A 19220-nucleotide genomic window follows, 5' to 3' on the forward strand; every position below is an offset into this window, starting at 1 on the left:
TGCTACCAAAGTTCAATTTACAGTGCAACTGTATTCCGTGCAACCTGACATGACGCGTTTCGGTCACGTTCCCACAACCTTGATCACATATATATATATATATCAACAAACTCCAATCCACCAGCTGTTGCTCCACTTCGCCGCGGGTGCCTGCTCAGCGTATGGTGGGGTACGCAAATTATGCCACAATCCCGATTCCCCAATCCATGGAACCATCTCACAAAAGAGCGCACTCAGGAGCCATAGAGCTTTCCAACGTTCTTCTTTTAATGCATCGTTTCTGCAGTTGTTTATCGACAAACGCGTTTCGGCATACTCGCCTTTGTCAGTGTCAATAATTCAGTGATATGCTGTGTTTAAATAAAGTTGTGCTATACAAAAAACCAGTGACATAGAAAGTGTCTTGGTGCTTCAAATCAACATAAATAAATTCATTCATCATGTGGCAGACATCTTGGAATCATCTTAATGTGCACTGTTAACCTCATACTTCAATTCCTTGTGTATATACAATTACAGTGCTCGATCTCTTATTACTCTTTCATAAATAAATGCCGATGTTATATATCAATTTACATTGTTTTTGACGTAATCACTGTTGCCGTGTTATTTTGCAACTCGGGTTGGAGATCACGAAGACAGAGTCAACACAGCCATTCCTTGGTTGTGTTGTTATTTAACTTCCTCTGACACCGTTAATTCATTCGTTTTGTCTCCTTGATGATTGATTAATTACATGTCCTGCCACGTTTCGGTCATAATTACGCCCTGTATGGGCTTGCTGCTTTTTATTTTGTACACTCAACCATGTCCCTTTTCACAATATTTACAATGTTTACACCATCAACCTCCTCTTATATAGGATTGCTGGGATCATCCCTGAATGGGCTCTACTAGCGACATGGGATTCTGATGTGTGTACTCTACTAACTATGGGGAGCCTTCTACATGTTTTTTTTTTGGTTGCTCTACTAACTACGGGGAGCCTTATTCAAGATTGCCTGTCAGGTTCTTTAATTTATTACCCTATATGCACCCACATATATTCTTCATTGTTTAATCCCCTTGGCGTCTTAGTCTGCATTTTAATGATGTATTTGGATTCTAGGGTGCGTAGTTTTCTTACTGTCTCCACCCCTTTCTGATTTTTCCACTTGAGCCAAACAAAAGAATGTTAATAAACTACTGGTACTGTTATGTTCAATCTCAAAGTGCCGGGCAACAGGATAGTTATGATCCTTGTTGTTAATTGCCCTCAGATGTTCTAGGGCTCTTTTTTTGGTGGGGTGGATCGTGCTACTCACGTATTGTTTCCCACATGGGCACTGCAAACAGTAAACTGTATAATCTGAATTGCAATTAAGAAATTTTGTTATTAAAGTTTTGGGCTTTTTTCCTGGTATTAAATAGTCCTTCATTTTTTGGCTGTTTTTGCAGGCTTTACACCTCATGCAGGGGAAGAACCCCTTAATTGGGTTCGATCTTTTCTGTTTGGGTTTGTAATTACTTTATCTCAGCTCAAATTTCATCAGGATCTAATATGCCCAGGAAATGTCGCTTTTTTCCTTCCTATGGCTGCTTTAGAAAATAAAGTCCCTCCTTATGTCAAATTATGTAACGATCTCTTTGATTTCTTCTATAAGACAATCAAAGCAATATATGCTCAATTCTCATACAAAGTTCACTCATTAGCCTTCATGTGTCAAGTTCTCCCCCAGACCTTTTTTTACCAGTTTTTGTGTCCATATGTCTTGAGGATTTAGCCAAAGAACTGAACTACTGGAAATATGGATCTCCTCTTGCTTAGTGTCACCCTAACATTTTAAATCTTTGTTAATCCAATCCTGAATAATATTATGAATAATTCTCTGGAGTCTGCTACTGTTCCCATGAATTGGAAACAGAACCTTCTGCTTCCCTTTCCAAAGAAGCCAAAAGCTGACCAAATATTGTAAGTAATTTTAGACCAATCTTACAGTTGCTCATGATCTCAAAGATGCTCGAGAAATGAGGTAATAAGCAACTAACTAAGGGGCCTATTATGATGGTGGGCAGATCGCCACCGCTCGACTGGCAGTGGCGATCCACCCACCAGAATTCCCCGCCCGACCACCATTTACCCCCTGCCATATTAGCATGGCGGGGGGTACCGCGGCAGACGGAAAGACCGTCCGCCACTTTTCAGCTGGCAGGCAATCGTCACAATTGCCTGCCGGGTGGAAAAGGTCCACAATACGGTGGTGCCTACATATTACGATGAGTGCGGTGAACATGCCTTTCCATGGCAGAGACTCCGCCATGGAAAGGCATGCGGAGGATGACTTTGGAGGCCCTAATTTCTTAGAATCTAATAATCTTTTCCATTACTCATCTTACATCCAGATTTTGTTCAGGTTTTAGCACTGAATCTGCCCTGTTAGAAGTTATAGAATGCATCAAAGACAATCTAGATCTGAGCACCTTGGTTATGGTGGTTTTCCTTGTTCTATCACCTGCATTTGATAAAGCTTCACATCCAATTCTACTAAACAGGCTGAGGAAAATCTGAATTCAAGGACGAGATTTGGCTTGGGTAAAATCATACCTAGAGGATAGGACTTAGGTGGTTTACCTTCTGCCATTTACATCTACCCCAAAGCAGCAAGAAGGAGGACCCTCCAGGGAGGAATTTTGTGCAGAGCAGAAGAAGTGCCCTTCTCTTGTGGGTTTGCAGCAACAGGCCACAAACCAGGCAGCAGGTGATCAGTCTGGATCACATTGGATCTACTGGGAGAACAACCTCCTGTATACAGAGCTTGAGGTTGCTGAGCCTGGGTCAGCCCGTGTGCTGGTGGTACCCCAGCGCTTCAGAGCCTTCCTACTGGGGTTGGCTCATGATGTACCTTTAGCTGGACATCTGGGGCAGGACAAGACCTTTGAAAGGCTTGTCACCCACTTTTATTGGCCCCAGATGCGGAAGAGTTCAGATACTCATTGTAGGACCTGTCAAACTTGCTAGGCAAGTGGGAAAAGTGGAAGGAAGCAAAAGGCTCCTTTCCAACCTTTCCCTGTAGTCAGTACCCCCTTTGAACGGGTGGGGATTGACATTGTGGGGCCACTGGACCCCAAGACAGCCATGGGCAACAGGTTTACCCTGGTCTTGGTGGACCATGCTACCCGGTACCCGGAAGCCATCCCGCTCAGGACAGTGACGGCCCCCGTGGTGGGACGTGCACTGATGGGGATTTCTCCCATGTAGGGTTCCCCAGAGAGGTGGTGTCAGACCGTGATACCAATTTCATATCTAGTTATATGAAGTCCCTATGGAAGGAGTGTGGTGTTACTTACAAGTTCACCACTCCTTACCACCCCCAAGGTAATGGGCTGGTTGAAAGATTCAACCGGACCCTTAAAGGCATGATCATGGGTCTTGAAGAACCAATGAGGTGTAAGTGGGACGTCCTCTGGCCATGCCTTCTGTTTGCTTACCGTGAGGTGCCACAAAAGTCCCTAGGGTTCAGTCCCTTTGAACTGTTGTATGGACACCCGGTAAGAGGACCTTTGAGTCTGGTCAAGGAAGGCTGGGAGCAATCTCCCAGGAAACCTCCCCAGGATGTCTACAGTTACAAACTGGCCTTCAGGAACCAGACTCGGCGATTCAGAGACCTCGCTCAGGCGAATCTGGAAGCCAGCCAGGAAGAGAGAAAGCGGTGGTACGATCAGAATGCCACTCTGAACGAGCTTCAACCTGGACAGAAAGTTTGGGTCATGGCCCCTGTAGAGCCCTGTGCGCTCCAGGACAGGTGGACCGGTCCATTTGAGGTGGTGGAACGCAAGAGTGATGTCACCTACCTGGTGAACTTGCAGTCTCCAAGGAACCCTTTGAGGGTCCTACATGTTAACCGCCTAAAGCCCCACTTAGAAAGGTCCAAAGTGGGCATGCTCCTAGCAACGGATGATGGAATGGAGGAGGAAACAGAGCCTCTTCCTGACCTCCTGTCTGCAACAGAGCAAGATGGGTCAGTGGATGGTGTCAGCCTCTCTGCCACACTGACCCCTGATCAGCAGCAAGATTGTCGCCAACTGTTGGGACAATTCTCTGACTTGTTTTCCTAGGTTCCTGATGTCACTGAGTGGTGCGTCCATGATGTGGACACTGGAGACAGTCCTCCTGTGAAGCACAAGGCTTACAGAGTGACTGACAAGGTCAGGACTTTCATCAAGGAGGAAGTCTCCAAGATGTTTGCCTTAGGGGCGATTGAGTCCTCCAACAGTCCTTGGGCCAGCCCAGCTTGGTCCCAAAGGCTGCCTCGCCTGGTGCCACACCTGAACTCAGGTTCTGTGTGGACTACCGAGGACTCAATTCAGTCACCAGGACTGATGCGCACCCCATCCCCAGAGCTGATGAGCTCATTGATCGGTTAGGGGCTGCCCGGTACCTCAGCACGTTTGATTTGACTTCTGGGTACTGGCAGATCGCCTTAACTGATGGGGCCAAAGAGAGGTCAGCATTCTCCACACCAGATGGGCACTACCAATTCCAGGTTATGCCCTGTGGGATGAAGAATGCCCCTGCCACCTTTCAGAGGTTGGTCAACCAGGTGTTGGCTAGACTGGAAGATTTCAGTGGCGCCTACCTGGATGAAATTGCAGTATTCAGCGCCAGTTGGGAAGAACATCTGCGCCACCTCTGGGAAGTGTTGATGCCACTGTGCAAGGCAGGCCTCACGATCAAGGCGAGTAAGTGCCAGATCGGGCAGGGTTCCGTGGTGTACGTGGGGCACCAGGTAGGGAGCGGACAGGTGGCGCCCCTGCTACCCAAGATTGATACCATCCTGGTGTGGGAACCCCCAAAGACTCAGACACAGGTGAGAGCCTTTTTAGGACTCACGGGGTACTACAGGAGGTTTGTCAAGGGGTATGGCAACATTGTTGCACCCTTGACTGAGCTGACTTCCAGGAAGCAGCCCAAGAAAGTAAACTGGACTGACACCAGTCAGAAGGCTTTTGACGCCCTGAAGACTGCCATGTGCACAGCACCCGTGCTTCAGGCGCCCAACTTCTCAAAACAATTAATTGTTCAAACAGACGCTTCAGAGCATGGTGTGAGGGCTGTTCTATCACAGAGTAATGAAGAGGGCCTAGACCAACCTATAGCCTTCATCAGTACGAGGTTATTTCCACGGGAACAGAGGTGGAGTGCAATGGAGCGTGAGGCATTTGCGGTGGTCTGGGCTCTGAAGAAGTTGAGACCATATGAGGGGTGAGAACCCAAAGTTGTTGAGGTGGTCCATTTCCCTACAGGGGATGGAGTTTACGGTGGAACACCGACCTGGTACAGAACACGCCAATGCTGATGGTCTGTCCAGATTTTTCCAACTTAGTGAAGAGAACTCCCAAGCGGAATGGTAGTTCTCCCCACATTTCAGCAGGAGGGGACATGTGTTAGACCTGGTACCATTGGCGTGAGTCCCCCTTCCATTTTTCTGATTGCCTCCTCTGTTTTTGATATGTTTTGCTGGTTTAGATGCTTTGGGCACTGTGCCACTGCTATTCAGTGCACAGTGCAAGTGCTCCCTATGTTAAACTGATGTATTGATTAGTGACTCCATGATTGGGTTATTTGATTTACTTGTCAGACCCTAGTACAGTGCACCATGTGTGCCCAGGGCTTGTAAATCAAATGCTGCTGGTGGGCTTGCAGCACTGGTTGTGCTACCCACAGAAACAGCTTGTAAAGTGTGTCTCAGGTCTGCCATTGCAGAGCCTATGTGCAGTCTGGTACTGCCATGCTGACTGACCAAGTGCACCCACTTGCCAGTCCCTAAACCTTCCCTTATCTTCATATCAGACACCCCTGTGGTAGGCCCAAGGGCAGGGTGCATTGTAAGTATAAGGTAGGACATGCCCTGGTGTGTGTGGCATGTCCTAATAGTGAATTACAGCCATGTTCGTGTTTCACTATTGCAAGGCTACCTGTTCCCCATAGGCTAGAATCAGCAGTTTGATTATTACATCTTATAATCCTAAATGACTCAGGGAGCATGGTAGAAATTCGAATTTAGTATGCCTGAACTCAGAATGATAAAATACATCTTTTAGTAAAGTTGGTTTTAACATTCTGTGTTTGAAAATACCACTTTTAGAAAGTAGGTATTTTCTTTCTTAACTGTCCAAGCCTGCCTCTGCTAGGTTGTGTATTGTGTGTCTGGTTCTGTCAGTGACAGGGGCTGGGGATTCCAGGGGAGAGGGTGAGTCAGCACAGGGCCGAATAGGAAGATCTGCATGTAGATGGGTGGGAGGAGTTGCACCTGGGACCTGAATAGGGTTGTGCCTTCCCTCCACAATGCTGGCTCCACCTCCTGTGGTGTGTCTGATGTCTCTGCCCTGCACTCAGAAAGGAAAGAAGGAATCAGGTAAACAAAGAGTTCCAGGACTGACCAGAACTGGTTTGGACTAGGCAAGGGCCTCTCTGCCTTCAGAGAACAAAGAGAAAAGTAGTATAAATATGGGGACCCAAACCCCAAGACTTTAGATCACTTCTGGAACAACAAGAAGAAACTTCTGCCAAGGAGAAGAACCAAAGGAAGCTGTAGGGCTTGGACTGCCCCCCTGCCAGTGTGAAGTGTTGTTGAGTTGGCCTGCAGGGGTGTCTTCATTGCCAAGGAGAGGAGAAGGAACTTTTACAGAACTTTCATCATCTTGCAGAATATTTCTCCAAGGGCTTGAACTTGTACTTGCCTCCTGCTGAAGTCTCAGGGACAACAGACTTTACCACCAGCTCCCCTCTGAATGTCCTTGCTGGGAATTCTATCTGTAGAAACCTGCATGTCGCTGGGAGCTGGAAGCGCATCACAACGAGAAGAAGCGTGTCGCCGCCGCAGCTGTAGTCATCGCATCGCCAGAGAAGCTCGCCACCGCCGCATCTCCCAGAAGTGTGCCTTCGTCGCAGCTGTTGCATCACCGGAGAAGCACGTCGCAACCGTGAGGGTCGCCGTCGCATCATCAGAGAAGCGTGTCGCAGCTCCAAAGTACAGAGTCGCCGCAAGGCTGCCAGGGCGTGTCGCATCGTCTCAACGTCGTCGCATCAAGGGCACCATCTTATCGCATCGTACCGGATTGTCACATCGCATCGAGGCGCCATCTTGCCGCATCGCATCCGGGCTGCAGCACGAGAATCTACGCATCACCTCCTCTCCGGTAAGGTTCAAGACGCATCCCCTACTCTGCGCAAGCATTGAGGAGCGACGCATCGTCTCCCCCGAAGCAAGGAACCGACGCATCTCCAACGCTGCGAGCCTTTTGTTTATTTTGCTTTACGCATCCAAGTACTTTTGTGAGAACTGTGTCGCATTTACCAACAACTTGAACTAAGCTAATCTACCATCTTTAAGTCAATTTTGAGTACAGTATTGTGGATTTTTGTCGTTTGTGGTCTTGTGTTAAACCTATATAAAGAATACTTATTTTTATAAAACCTGTGTGGTGTCCATCTGTAGTGTTTTCACCGTATTACTGTATGTGTTCACAAATGCTTAACACACTGCCTCTGAGATAAGCCTGTCTGCTCGTGCCAAGCTACCAAGGGGGTGAGCAGGGGTTATCCAGTAGTGTAATCCCCTTTCCCTGACTTAGAAGCAAGAGTCCCTATTTGGTCGAAGGTACCTATCTCTGCCAACTAGAGACCCCCAGTTCTAACACTATTTAATACCAGGAAAAAAGTCCAAAACTTTAATAACAACATTTCTCAATTGCAATTCAGAATATACAGTTTACTGTTTGCAGTGCCCATGTGGGAAACAATACATGGGTAGTACGATCCACCCCACCAAAAAAAGAGTCCTAGAACATCTGGGGGCAATTAACAACAAGGATCATAACAGTCCTGTTGCCCGGCACTTTGAGATTGAACATAACAGTAACAGTAGTTTATTAACATTCTTTTGTTTGGATCAAGTGGAAAAATCAGAAAGGGGTGGGGACATAGTAAGAAACTATGCACCCTAGAATCCAAATACATCATTAAAATGCAGACTAAGACACCAAGGGGATTAAACAATGAAGAAGAGATGTGGGTGCATATAGGGTAATAAATGAAAGAACCTGACAGGCAATCTTGAATAGGGCTCTCCATAGTTAGTAGAGCAACCAAAAAAAACATGTAGAAGGCTCCCCATAGTTAGTAGAAGTGCACACACCAAAATCCCATTTCACTAGTAGAGCCCATTCAGGGATGATCCCAGCAATCCTATATAAGAGTAGGTTGATGGTGTAAACATTGTAAATATTGTGAAAAGAGACATGGTTGAGTGTATAAAATAACAAGCAGCAAGCCCATACAGGGCATAATTATGACCGAAACGTGGCAGGACATCTAAATAATCAATCACTAAGAAGACAAAGCTAATGAATGGTGCCAGAGGAAGTTAAATAACAACACAACCAAGGAATGGCTGTGTTGACTCTATCTTCGTGGTCTCCAACCAGAGTTGCAAAATAACACGGCAACAGTAATTACGCCAAAAACAATGTAAATTGGTATATAACATCGGCATTAATTTATGAAAGAGTAATAAGAGATCGAGCACTGTGATTGTATATACACAAGGAATTGAACTGTGAGGTTAACAGTGCACATTAAGATGATTCCAAGATGTCTGCCACGTGATGAAATAATTGTTTTATGTTGATTTGAAGCACCAAGACACTTTCTATGTCACTGTTTTTTTGTATAGCACAACTTTATTTTAAACACAGCATATCACTGAATTATTGACACTGACGAAGGCGAGTACATCGAAACGCGTTTGTCGATAAACAACTGCAGAAACGATGCATTAAAAGAAGAAAGTAGAAAAGCTCTATGGCTCCAGAGTGCACTCTTTTGGGAGACGGTTCCATGGATTGGGGAATCGTGGTTGTGGTATATATATATATATATTGTACTGCCTGAGAAGGGGATCAATAGTGGTATGAGCCGGAACATCGTATCCCTGGGAAATTGCGGAGGAGTGTGACTCACTGCCACGATGTGGGACACCACTGGGTGCTTTGGTGTAATTCATCACGTATGGATGTCCGCGATGAACTACACGACCCATCATGCAGTTTGCTGGGAGATGCAGCGCGAGGAGGTGCATACCTCTAATAGGAGGAGGGGCTGAGAGACTACAAATTGGGACCCAAGGTGAATCAACTTACCTGTGAGACTGGCACTGATGAAGGCCGTTCTGGCCAGAAACGCATCTGCCCTAGCGTTTCACAGACATGTGAGTTCAACCGCGCTCGAAACTGCTCATTAAATACACTTGAAAACCGGAGCTGTGTTCGCCTGCTTTTTACCAAAAAGTGAGCATTTGGTTTGCATGTTAGGCCGGTATTGTTGACACCGGCAGGGAGCACACCCTCTCGATCTGGAGCACCGTGCAAAGTCAGCAAAACCTGGTAGTGCACGCAAAATGCAACACGGAGCCCCCCACGAGCAGAGTACTTGCCACGGTGCAGTCAGCTTCAGCATGGGGAGAGAGGAGGCGGTATTGTACTGCCTGAGATGAGGGTACAATAGTGGTATGAGCACATCGTATCCCTGGGAAATTGCGGACGAGTGTGACTCATTGCCATGCTGTGGGACACCACTGGGTGTTTTGGGTGTAATTCATCACTGTATGGATTTCCGCAATGAACTAAACGACCCATCATGCAGTTTGCTGGGAGATGCAGCGTGAGGAGGTGCATACCTCTAATAGGAGGAGGGGCTGAGAGACTACAAATTGGGACCTCAGGTGAATCAATTTACCTGTGAGACTGGCACTGATGAAGGCCGTTCCGGCCAGAAACGCGTCTGCCCTAGCGTTTCACGGACCTGTGAGTTCGAACCCGCTCGAAACTGCTCATTAAATCCACTTGAGAACCGGAGCTGTGTTCCGCCTGCTTCTTACAAAAAAGGGAGCATTTGGTTTGCATATATATATATATTCAATGAAAAAACCAAAGGTTTCACACATGTTATAGTTAGCTGGACATTTCACTCGTAAAAAACCATTGAAATTCCCCCGTTATAGTTAGTTCAGCTAACTATAACTCGCGCGCCCGCAATGCACTACTGATGACGTCACATATTACATCACTCATGACATGGTCACTGACATCACTCATGACATCACTGATGACATCTCAAATGACATCACTGATGACATCACTGATGACATCATCCTTGTGATAGAGTGGCAGACCTCCTCTCCCCCTAATATAACCATTGAAACACACATTCAAAAATAGAAACTAAAATGTTCAAAATAATGAACATATCAATATCAGTTACAACAACCTATTCAGTAATTCTAAGAACCACATACACATACAGTAATTCACCAACAGTCCTCTACAGTCACTCATACATGTACTCACTCATCATTTGTACTCATACACCTGTACATCCCGTTACACAATGCCACTCATCCATAGAGTAACTCACACACATAGTCACTCATGCTAATAAAGAATTAATCATCCATTTACTTGCATATACAGTTATACACACACCACCACACTTACTTCTACAGAAACTTACATATACATACTCTTTTAAACAATCACTTATAGAAACACATACTTATTCATACAGGAACTCTTCCAATCTCTCACTCTCACATATACTCACTTATATACACCAATAGTCACATATACTAGTTTAAAACATATGTAGTTACTCATAAAGACACTATTGAGACAGTCATTCACTCACTAACACACCCATGCACACACTCATCCACCCATACAGTCCTGCACACATGCTGTGTTCAACACATACAAACAGTGAGTCACTCATTCATGCACCTATGCACTAAGTAATACCCCCCACCAAACCATACAGAAACTCAGACACTCATAGTGATAAAAAACCAACTAATAACCTATATAGACACTCATGTAGCTACTCACCAACCCATGCAGCCACTTATACACAAAGTAAGAAACTGATACAGATATTTAAATATTTAAAGATTACTCAGTAAGCCATGTATTCACTATGATACACTTAAACAGTCAGTTACACCAAAAAAATTCCAAAAAAAAGTATCCATTTAGACACTTATATACCCATTTATTCTTCCTTTGACCTTGAGATATACATAAATATAAAAAATATATAATTTTCATAAAAACACACAATCACTGGATGATGTCATCAGTGATGTCATCAGTGATGTCATTTGAGATGTCATCAGTGATGTCATGAGTGATGTCAGTGACCATGTCATGAGTGATGTAATATGTGACGTCATCAGTAGTGCATTGCGGGCGCGCGAGTTATAGTTAGCTGAACTAACTATAACGGGGGAATTTCAATGGTTTTTTACGAGTGAAATGTCCAGCTAACTATAACATGTGTGAAACCTTTGGTTTTTTCATTGAATTTCTAAGGTTTTTTAAATGCTAATTCCTAACTATAACGTGTGTGAAACCCATGGTTTTTTCAGTGAATTTCAAAGGTTTTTTAAATGCTAATTTCTAACTCTGCCTACAGAGATAGGACATGTGAAGAAAGAAGAAAAAATGCACAGAAAGAAACAAAAGAAGTGCAGAAAGAAGCAACAGAAGTCCTCAAATACGAAGATAAGTGCAGGAAGAAGGATAACGTGCAGAAAGAACAAAAAGAAGAACAGAAAGAAGCCTTGTTGCAAAATCATCCTGTACCCTCAACTTTTTCAGACGGATACTGGTGGTAACTGAGTCTGACTAACCAGTCCTAGAGCCAGTGCTATGTTAAAAGACACTTAGAATACAGTGAAAACACCTACATACACTAGGGAACATTATGCGTTGGGGTCCCCCTGTGATTAGCATGACCTCCTCTGTAAGCCCCTAGTGTATAATAGGGCATGGGGATTAAAACTACCTCTTAAAACAGGCCACAGGGCGTTTTTGCACACATTAACTCAGGCCCCGTCCCCTCCCTTCACCACTGTGTAAACACGCCCTGTGTCCATTTTTAGTTGGGAGATTAAGTTCATTTGAATCCTGAGGGTCCCTAGGGTCCAACTAGCCCACTAGGTACCTCCAGTAAGTGCCACAGAGCTGCGTTGCAGAGAGGTGTAAAAAGTGGCACGGCCTGGACCACCTCTCTGCAATGCAGCTCAGTGGCGCTTACTGGAAGCACTTGGTGGGCTAGTTAGCCCCCAGGGGCCCTCAGTATTGAAGGGAAATTATATCCCCAATTTAAAACATGCCATAGTGCGTGTTTGCACACGTCACCTCAGGCCCCGTCCCCTCCCTTCACCACTGTGTAAACGCGCCCTGTGGCTGTTCTAAGTTGAGAGTCCCCCTGAATCCTAAGGGTCCCTAGGGTCAAACTAGACCACTAGGTACCTCCAGTAAGCGCCACAGAGCTGCGTTGCAGAGAGGTGTAAAAAGGGGCTTGGCCTCAGAACACCTGGCTGCAGCGCAGCTCCCTGGCGCATACTGGAGATGCCTGTTGGGGGCGCGTTTGCAGAGTGCTGCACGGAGGGGGCATGGCCTCCGGCACGATGCCAGTCTTTTATTTATTTTAGTTTTTTAAGAAGGGGGGCTGTTTGGTTCCCCTTCTTATTCTAATTTATTGGCCCTGATGACCCCATCCCCCAGGGCCAGTCTCCTAATTATATTTTTTTGACCCCAATCCCCAGGGCCGGCCACTGTTTTTTATTATTTTTAAAAAATATATATTTATAGACACACCTAGGACATGCTGGACAAACCGTACGTACCTATCACCATGACGATTTGCGTGATATTCATTAAAAGGCGACTATGCATGCAATGAATCCACGTGGAATGTATTTACACCACTAGTGAAGCTCTGACATGTCTGATGCCCTACCGTGCCTAATCCTGGTAGACACCCTTGTCGTTTATTTATACAAACATGGGTAGCTATTGACGGGCACATTTAATACACATGCACACCAAGCCATTCAAAGGGGATTCGACAAAAATTCGACCAAAACTATGCAAGAAACCCCCCTCACGGTTAATAAAACACACATCCACTGCCGGATGTGTAATACTTTTTATTTTACTCTCTGGAAAGGGGACGAACATCACTTGAGAGTCACAGCGTGCTCCTGACAGAGCCCAATGCTGTGTTACACCCACCATTGCCTGCCGAGTGCCACACACCTCTGTGTTGTATTCCACTAGCTAGTGCATATGCTATGACACTCTCTAGCCCATGTGCACTGTAACACCACCCCGTGAATATGTCATGCCACACTTGTCTTCGCACGGGTTATATTGCCCCATCTAACGTGCCTTTCTCGATGCCTATGTTATAACGCACAGTGCTATGCCATACATATTACAATCTGGGATCCATATATTTGTCACAGTGCATATGCAACGTTACACTCCCCAGCACATATTTTATATTACAACTTTAGAGACTAGTTAGGTTACACAACACTGCCCTGTGCATATTACACTCCAAGGCGCATATCGCATAGCACGCGCTAGTGCCTGTGCTATCTCGCGCTCTCCAATGAATCTGTCATTGCGAACACAGTGTATTGCAAATTATGTTTCACGCCCGGTTCATCTTATATCACACTTTTTGGTGCATAGTTTATACCATACACTATATCTAGTTTTCATTTTCAATCGTGCTCTCAGGACTATGTTCTATATAACACTGTGTTCACCTACCCTTTTCACGGGCATTACATTTTGCGATAGGGGGTGGAGGGTCAGGGGGTGTTTCTGCCAAGTGAGCCCGGAGTCACAGTCACAAACGTCCTCTTCTTCCTGAATAAAAGTGAGATTATGCTGCATACTTGTTCATATTTTAAGTAGTTCGCACAGACACAATGTTTTAAAAACAATAAAGTTCCTAATACCCGCCTTCTCTGAACAGTTAGCTTGCTGCCCCATCCCCTTCCTCCCTATCCTCTGTTGTGTGAATCCATGGACTAGCCTCCTCCCTCCTGCCATGCATGGTCTGATGTGCTGCCACTGCCCTCAATTTAGTATGATGTACCAGTCCAGTCCTCCTGCCCTCCATTGCCCAATTCTATGCCCCATCATTGACCTCCTGATTAAACTCTGTGCTTAGCTTGCTGCCCCTATTCTCCTTCCCCCTGCCCTCCGATGTCTTTGTGCATGCCCCTGCTCCATCCTTTTTGCCCACCATGTCCCATGGGCCTGCCACTCCTATCTACTCTGAGTGTTCTGTTGAGCTGCCACTCCCCTCCCACCTGCCTAGCATTGTCAGATGACTGTAACCTGTCCCTGCCACCTCCACCCTGCCTGTCCACATGCCATGCCCCTATCCTCTTCCTCCTGTCCTACATGGTCCATTGTACTGCCACACCCTTCTGCCCTCCCTGGTCTGTTGTGCTGCAACTGCTCCTCCTGCCTGCCCCGTGTGGTCTGTTGTGAGGTCCCTTCCCCTGAACTTTCTTGTCTGTGCACAGGTCCTGACCCTCCCTTCTATCCTCCATTGTCCTTTGTGCATGCCCCTCCACCCTCCTTCTTGCCCATCATAGCCATTGTGCTGCCACTAACCCTCCCACTTGCCATGCATGGTCTTCTGTGCTGCCATGGCCCCTCCCACCTTCCCTGTGTGGTCAGTTAGCTGCCCCTGACCCCCTCCCACCTTCCCTCCATGGTCTGTGTGTATGCCATCACAGTCTCACTGTTGCTCTTCATGGTATGTCTTGCTTCTAGTGCCCATCCTGCCTGACCTCCATGGCTATCTTGCTGCTCCTGCCCTGCCCCCTTGCCCCCAGCCCTACTCCCTCCCTCCTGGCTTGTCTGTTCCATTGTAATGCCCCTGATCCGTCCCTCCTGCCCTTTATGGTCTGTTATGCTGCAGCTTTCTCTCCTGTCTGTCCATTATGGTCAGCTAGCTACCATTGCCTCTTGCCCCTCTGTTCTCTGTTGTCCATGTGCATGGTCCTGTCCCCTCCCTCTTGCTTTCTATGGATTGTTGTGCTGCACTCCCGTCCTGCATGCCCTGTGTGGTGTATTGTGCTGCTGCAAACCCTGATGCCTGCCCTGCAGGGTCAGTTTGGTGCACCTCTCCATGTCCCTCCTGTCCTCTGTTATCCAAGTTCATGTCCCTATCCCATTTCCTTCCATGATCCAATGTACCATACTTGCGAACATTTTGAACTTGGTAAGAGGGAGATTTTGAAAAAAAACTGGGGTATTGATTTTACCCTTTGAGTTACATTGAAAAAGAGGATATTGTAGACAGGAGACAGATCAAATAAAGCCCATTTGAGCTTAAAAACATTGGACGTTTCCTGGCTGAATCGGGTCTGTTGGCATGTATGGTTGTACTACCATTGCCTCTTCCTTCTGCCCACAATGGTCTATTACATTGCCACAGCCTTGAAGGAGGGTAGATTTTGTATCACAGGGGGCCCCTGGCCCGTTCTGTCCACACCTGAAGTATGAGACCCTTGTCCTTGCCCTGCCAGCTGCATTTGTAGGCCGTATTAAATTGACCAGCGGGTCCTGTATTGCTATATAATTATCCTGAGACATCCTTACCACTCAGCCAGCATAAAACCCCTGTGTAGGCCCCTCTGTTCAATATGTAGGCCTCTTTGTTAAATTGACCATAGCTCTGCAATTTTAGTGTATAGCAGTCTGAAGGCAGGTCTGCGAGGCCTTCTGATCCAAACTAGTAGCCCCCACCCTACCCGAGTGCTCCGTGCTCGGTATCAAAGTTCAACATCCCCCTGAAGCTGTCGACATACAGTAGGCTGCATCCTGGACTGGTACTTGCTTCCTGGGCAGGTTTCCCGCTTTTAAGGAAGTGGCAACCGCAGAGCGTCAAGTTAGGAGAACTGAGGAGATTTTATACATGAATATATTGAATTCCCGTACAATACCCATTATTTTCTGCTTGCTCTATGGAACTTACGATAAGCGATTGGCCTGAGAGACTGACCTTTTCACCCAGTCCATTGTCAGCATTAAGTGGGTAAATGATGAAATGTCTGGTAAAATCTGCAGTCGAAGCTTTTGGGTAGCATACGTAGGTAGATGTAGCGTGCAAAGGAGCCCACAAAATGATATAAAAAGGGAGCACCCACAGATATCGACGGACTACCTCGCCGTCTGTATGTAGGTTAACAGGCAGTGCAGGTTTTCCCCAAGAGCTGGGAGCTCTTGTCTTCCTTTGCTTAAAATGTCTTGCTCTGCTTTGCTTGAAGTATCTTATTCTATTTTACCTATATGAAATGTCATGTTATGTTTAACCATTGTTCTCTTTACTTTTGCATTTAAAAGATTTTATATTGTAATTGCAGGAATGCTTGCTCTAAGAGTAAACGTGAGTGTTCCTAGGTAACATTTTCCTTGGTGTAACTTGTTTCTCATGATGCATTTATAGATGTGTTTTCTCTCTCTCTCTGTCAGTACATTAATTGAGATACAGAGAATATTATGACAGCTGTATGATTATCTGGATTCTGTTTTTTGTACTTTATGTCTCTATTCTGCGGTTTCTTTGAAGTTGCATCTTCTCATTAAACTGCCATTGTATTCTGCCTCCAATTTCATGTCTCATATGTCTGTTTTCTTCATTTTTGGAGCAAGCGTTCCTAGGCACCCCGGCTCAAATTAAGGTGCCCCTTTTGTCCCTGACTCACTCTCCTGCTCAGTTCTGTGGTGGCTCCCGGGGATCTGGGGACCGCCCCTAGCTTCCTTGACCCGTAATAGATCTTCCCTCCAACAGCCTCTCTTGCAAGTCCTGTATTGTTGGTTTGTTGCCCCTGCCCCCCTTTCCACTGCCCTCCATAGTCTGTTGTGCTTCCACGGCCCTTCCTGCCTGCTCAGTGTGGTTAAATTGTTGCCTTTGCACCCTCCTACCTGCCTTCAATTTTCAGAGTCCGTGCCCCTGGCCTCTGCCTCTCAACAGTATCCTAATGAACAACTAGATTGCTAACATTCTATATTTATTACAAAAGTGTGGAACGCCTGACATCATCTTGATGTAATCAAAACTGTAATACCTAGAGCATTTCCTTTAGAAATTACATATATGAGAGGGTCTTATTGGCATCAAAATTATGGTTAGTGCTCTAAAAGACTAAAATAAGGACATATTTTCTGAGTTTTCAAATAGCGACAAAGCACTTTTAAATTATTTGTTATCTTTATGTTTTTTTATCCAGTTGACCACTTGATTAAATGTTGCACTTAGGGGAGAGGATGTGGTGTTACTTCCAGAACTGCAGACTTTGCAACTGGGGAACCAGGTTGAAGTTTCTGCTTCAGCTCGACATTCTGTGATTCTGGTCAAATCACTTAGTCTCCCCATGTCTACAACCAAAATGAATTTGTTCTTGTGTGATGTAACCAATGCTCATGTAAAGCACTCCAATACCTGACAAGTCTGCACTATATAACACTGCAAAAACACAAAATAATAAGTGTTTTGCACACTTCTGTCATTGGGCTATATTTGGGCTACATCTGGTTGATTTTGGGCTACATTTGGGCTCTTTTGTCTCCGGTGGCCATCTTGGGAGATTTATTTGTTATGAAGTTTCCTAATTTCCTCATGTACTGCAGTCTCCTCAGTAGGAAATGCTTTCAGTTTTTTACTTTGATTCCATCATGAAGGTATTCAGATATGTCACACATTTGCCATAAATTCTGAATGTTAGCACTCTAGTTGCTCATTAGATCACTGTAGTAAAACTACTCCACCATGGAAGTCTGCTCCTGGTATTAAAAGTGCATGTTTCAGTCTGCATGTCAGAATTTTTTAATGAAATAGAAGAGGATTTGAGAAGTCACTCAAAATGTGCCCTCATTTTCTTTCTTCAGTATTAATCATAATTTCTATGGCAAAATGAACCTCCTCATTGTGTTCCTTTTTAAATTAAATGTTTTAAGTGTTACCAGTTTATTCCAATCAAGATGGCTTCAGGTGTGCCATACTTTTGTCATAATGAAGACAGTAAGCGCTCTAGTTGTTTTTAAGAACATTCTGGGACATTCTGTCATTGGGCTATACTTGGGCTACATCTGGGTGATATTTGGGCTACATTTGGGCTCTTTTGTCTCTGGTGGCCATCTTGGGAGACTTATTTGTTATGAAGTTTCCTAATTTCCTCATTTACTGCAGTCTCCTCAGTAGGAAATACTTTCAGTTTTTTACTTTGATTCCATCAAGAAGGCATTCAGATGTGTCACACATTTGCCATAAATTCAGAATGTTAGCACTCTTTTTGCTCATTAGATCACTGTAGTAAAGCTACTGCTCACCAGGGAAAACTGCTGCTGGTATTGAAAGGGCATGTTTCAGTCTGCATGTCAGAATTTTTTAATGAAATAGAAGAGGATTTGAGAAGTCACTCAAAATGTGCCCTAATTTTTCTTTCTGCAGCACTAATCATACTTTTTATGGAAAAATGAACCCCCTCATTTTGTTCCTTTTTAAATTAAATGTTTTAAGAGTTACCACTTTAATCCAAGCAAGATGGCTTCAGGTGTGCCATACGTTTATCATAAGTAGGACTGTTAGCGCTCTAGTAGTTCTTTGGAACACTCTGGGAAGCTGCAGTAGAACACAAAGGAATCAACTGACAGTCTCTGCCCTTGTTGGATGTACATGTTTTACTGAGAATATCAGACTTCATTCTCACATGACTGAGAAAGATAATGTGAATTTACAGAAAATAAGCTCTCAGTTTAGCCTATAGATCACCTTCCAAACCTCTGTGGTAAAAGCATGAGAAAATATTTTTCTCTCAATCATGATATCCCAGCAGAAGGCTTTTTCACATGGTGAAATCACCTTAGAACATACCACAATTCCTAAAATGAGTATGGTACCATCAACAAATGATTTATAATGTAACTAAAGTCTTAAAACCTTCTATTAACTGCAATGCTTTTTAATGAGGTGCTATCATGTATATTTGTCCCAAGATGGCTGCCAACACTTCTTGGATGAAGTGCTGACAGCCAATCAGATCTCAGGATGAGATGTGTGGTTAGGCTCCGCCCACATATATATATGCTTTTAAATGCTATTTACTCAGGAAATACTGAACAGATTTACACCAGACCTGCAAAAGGCACTTCCTTGACCTTATGGCTACCTCTCTGCCAAATGTCTAGTAATTCTGTTCAGCCGTTCGGGCTGTAGCTCGTTCTAAAGGTCCTATGGAAAAATGCATGGGAAAAACGCGTTTTGGGACCCCCCTTTTATCTCAGCCCCCGCTTGACGAATCCCCCCGAGA

Source organism: Triturus cristatus, chromosome 6 (genome assembly GCF_964204655.1).
Source record: "Triturus cristatus chromosome 6, aTriCri1.1, whole genome shotgun sequence".
In the NCBI taxonomy this organism is placed as follows: domain Eukaryota; kingdom Metazoa; phylum Chordata; class Amphibia; order Caudata; family Salamandridae; genus Triturus; species Triturus cristatus.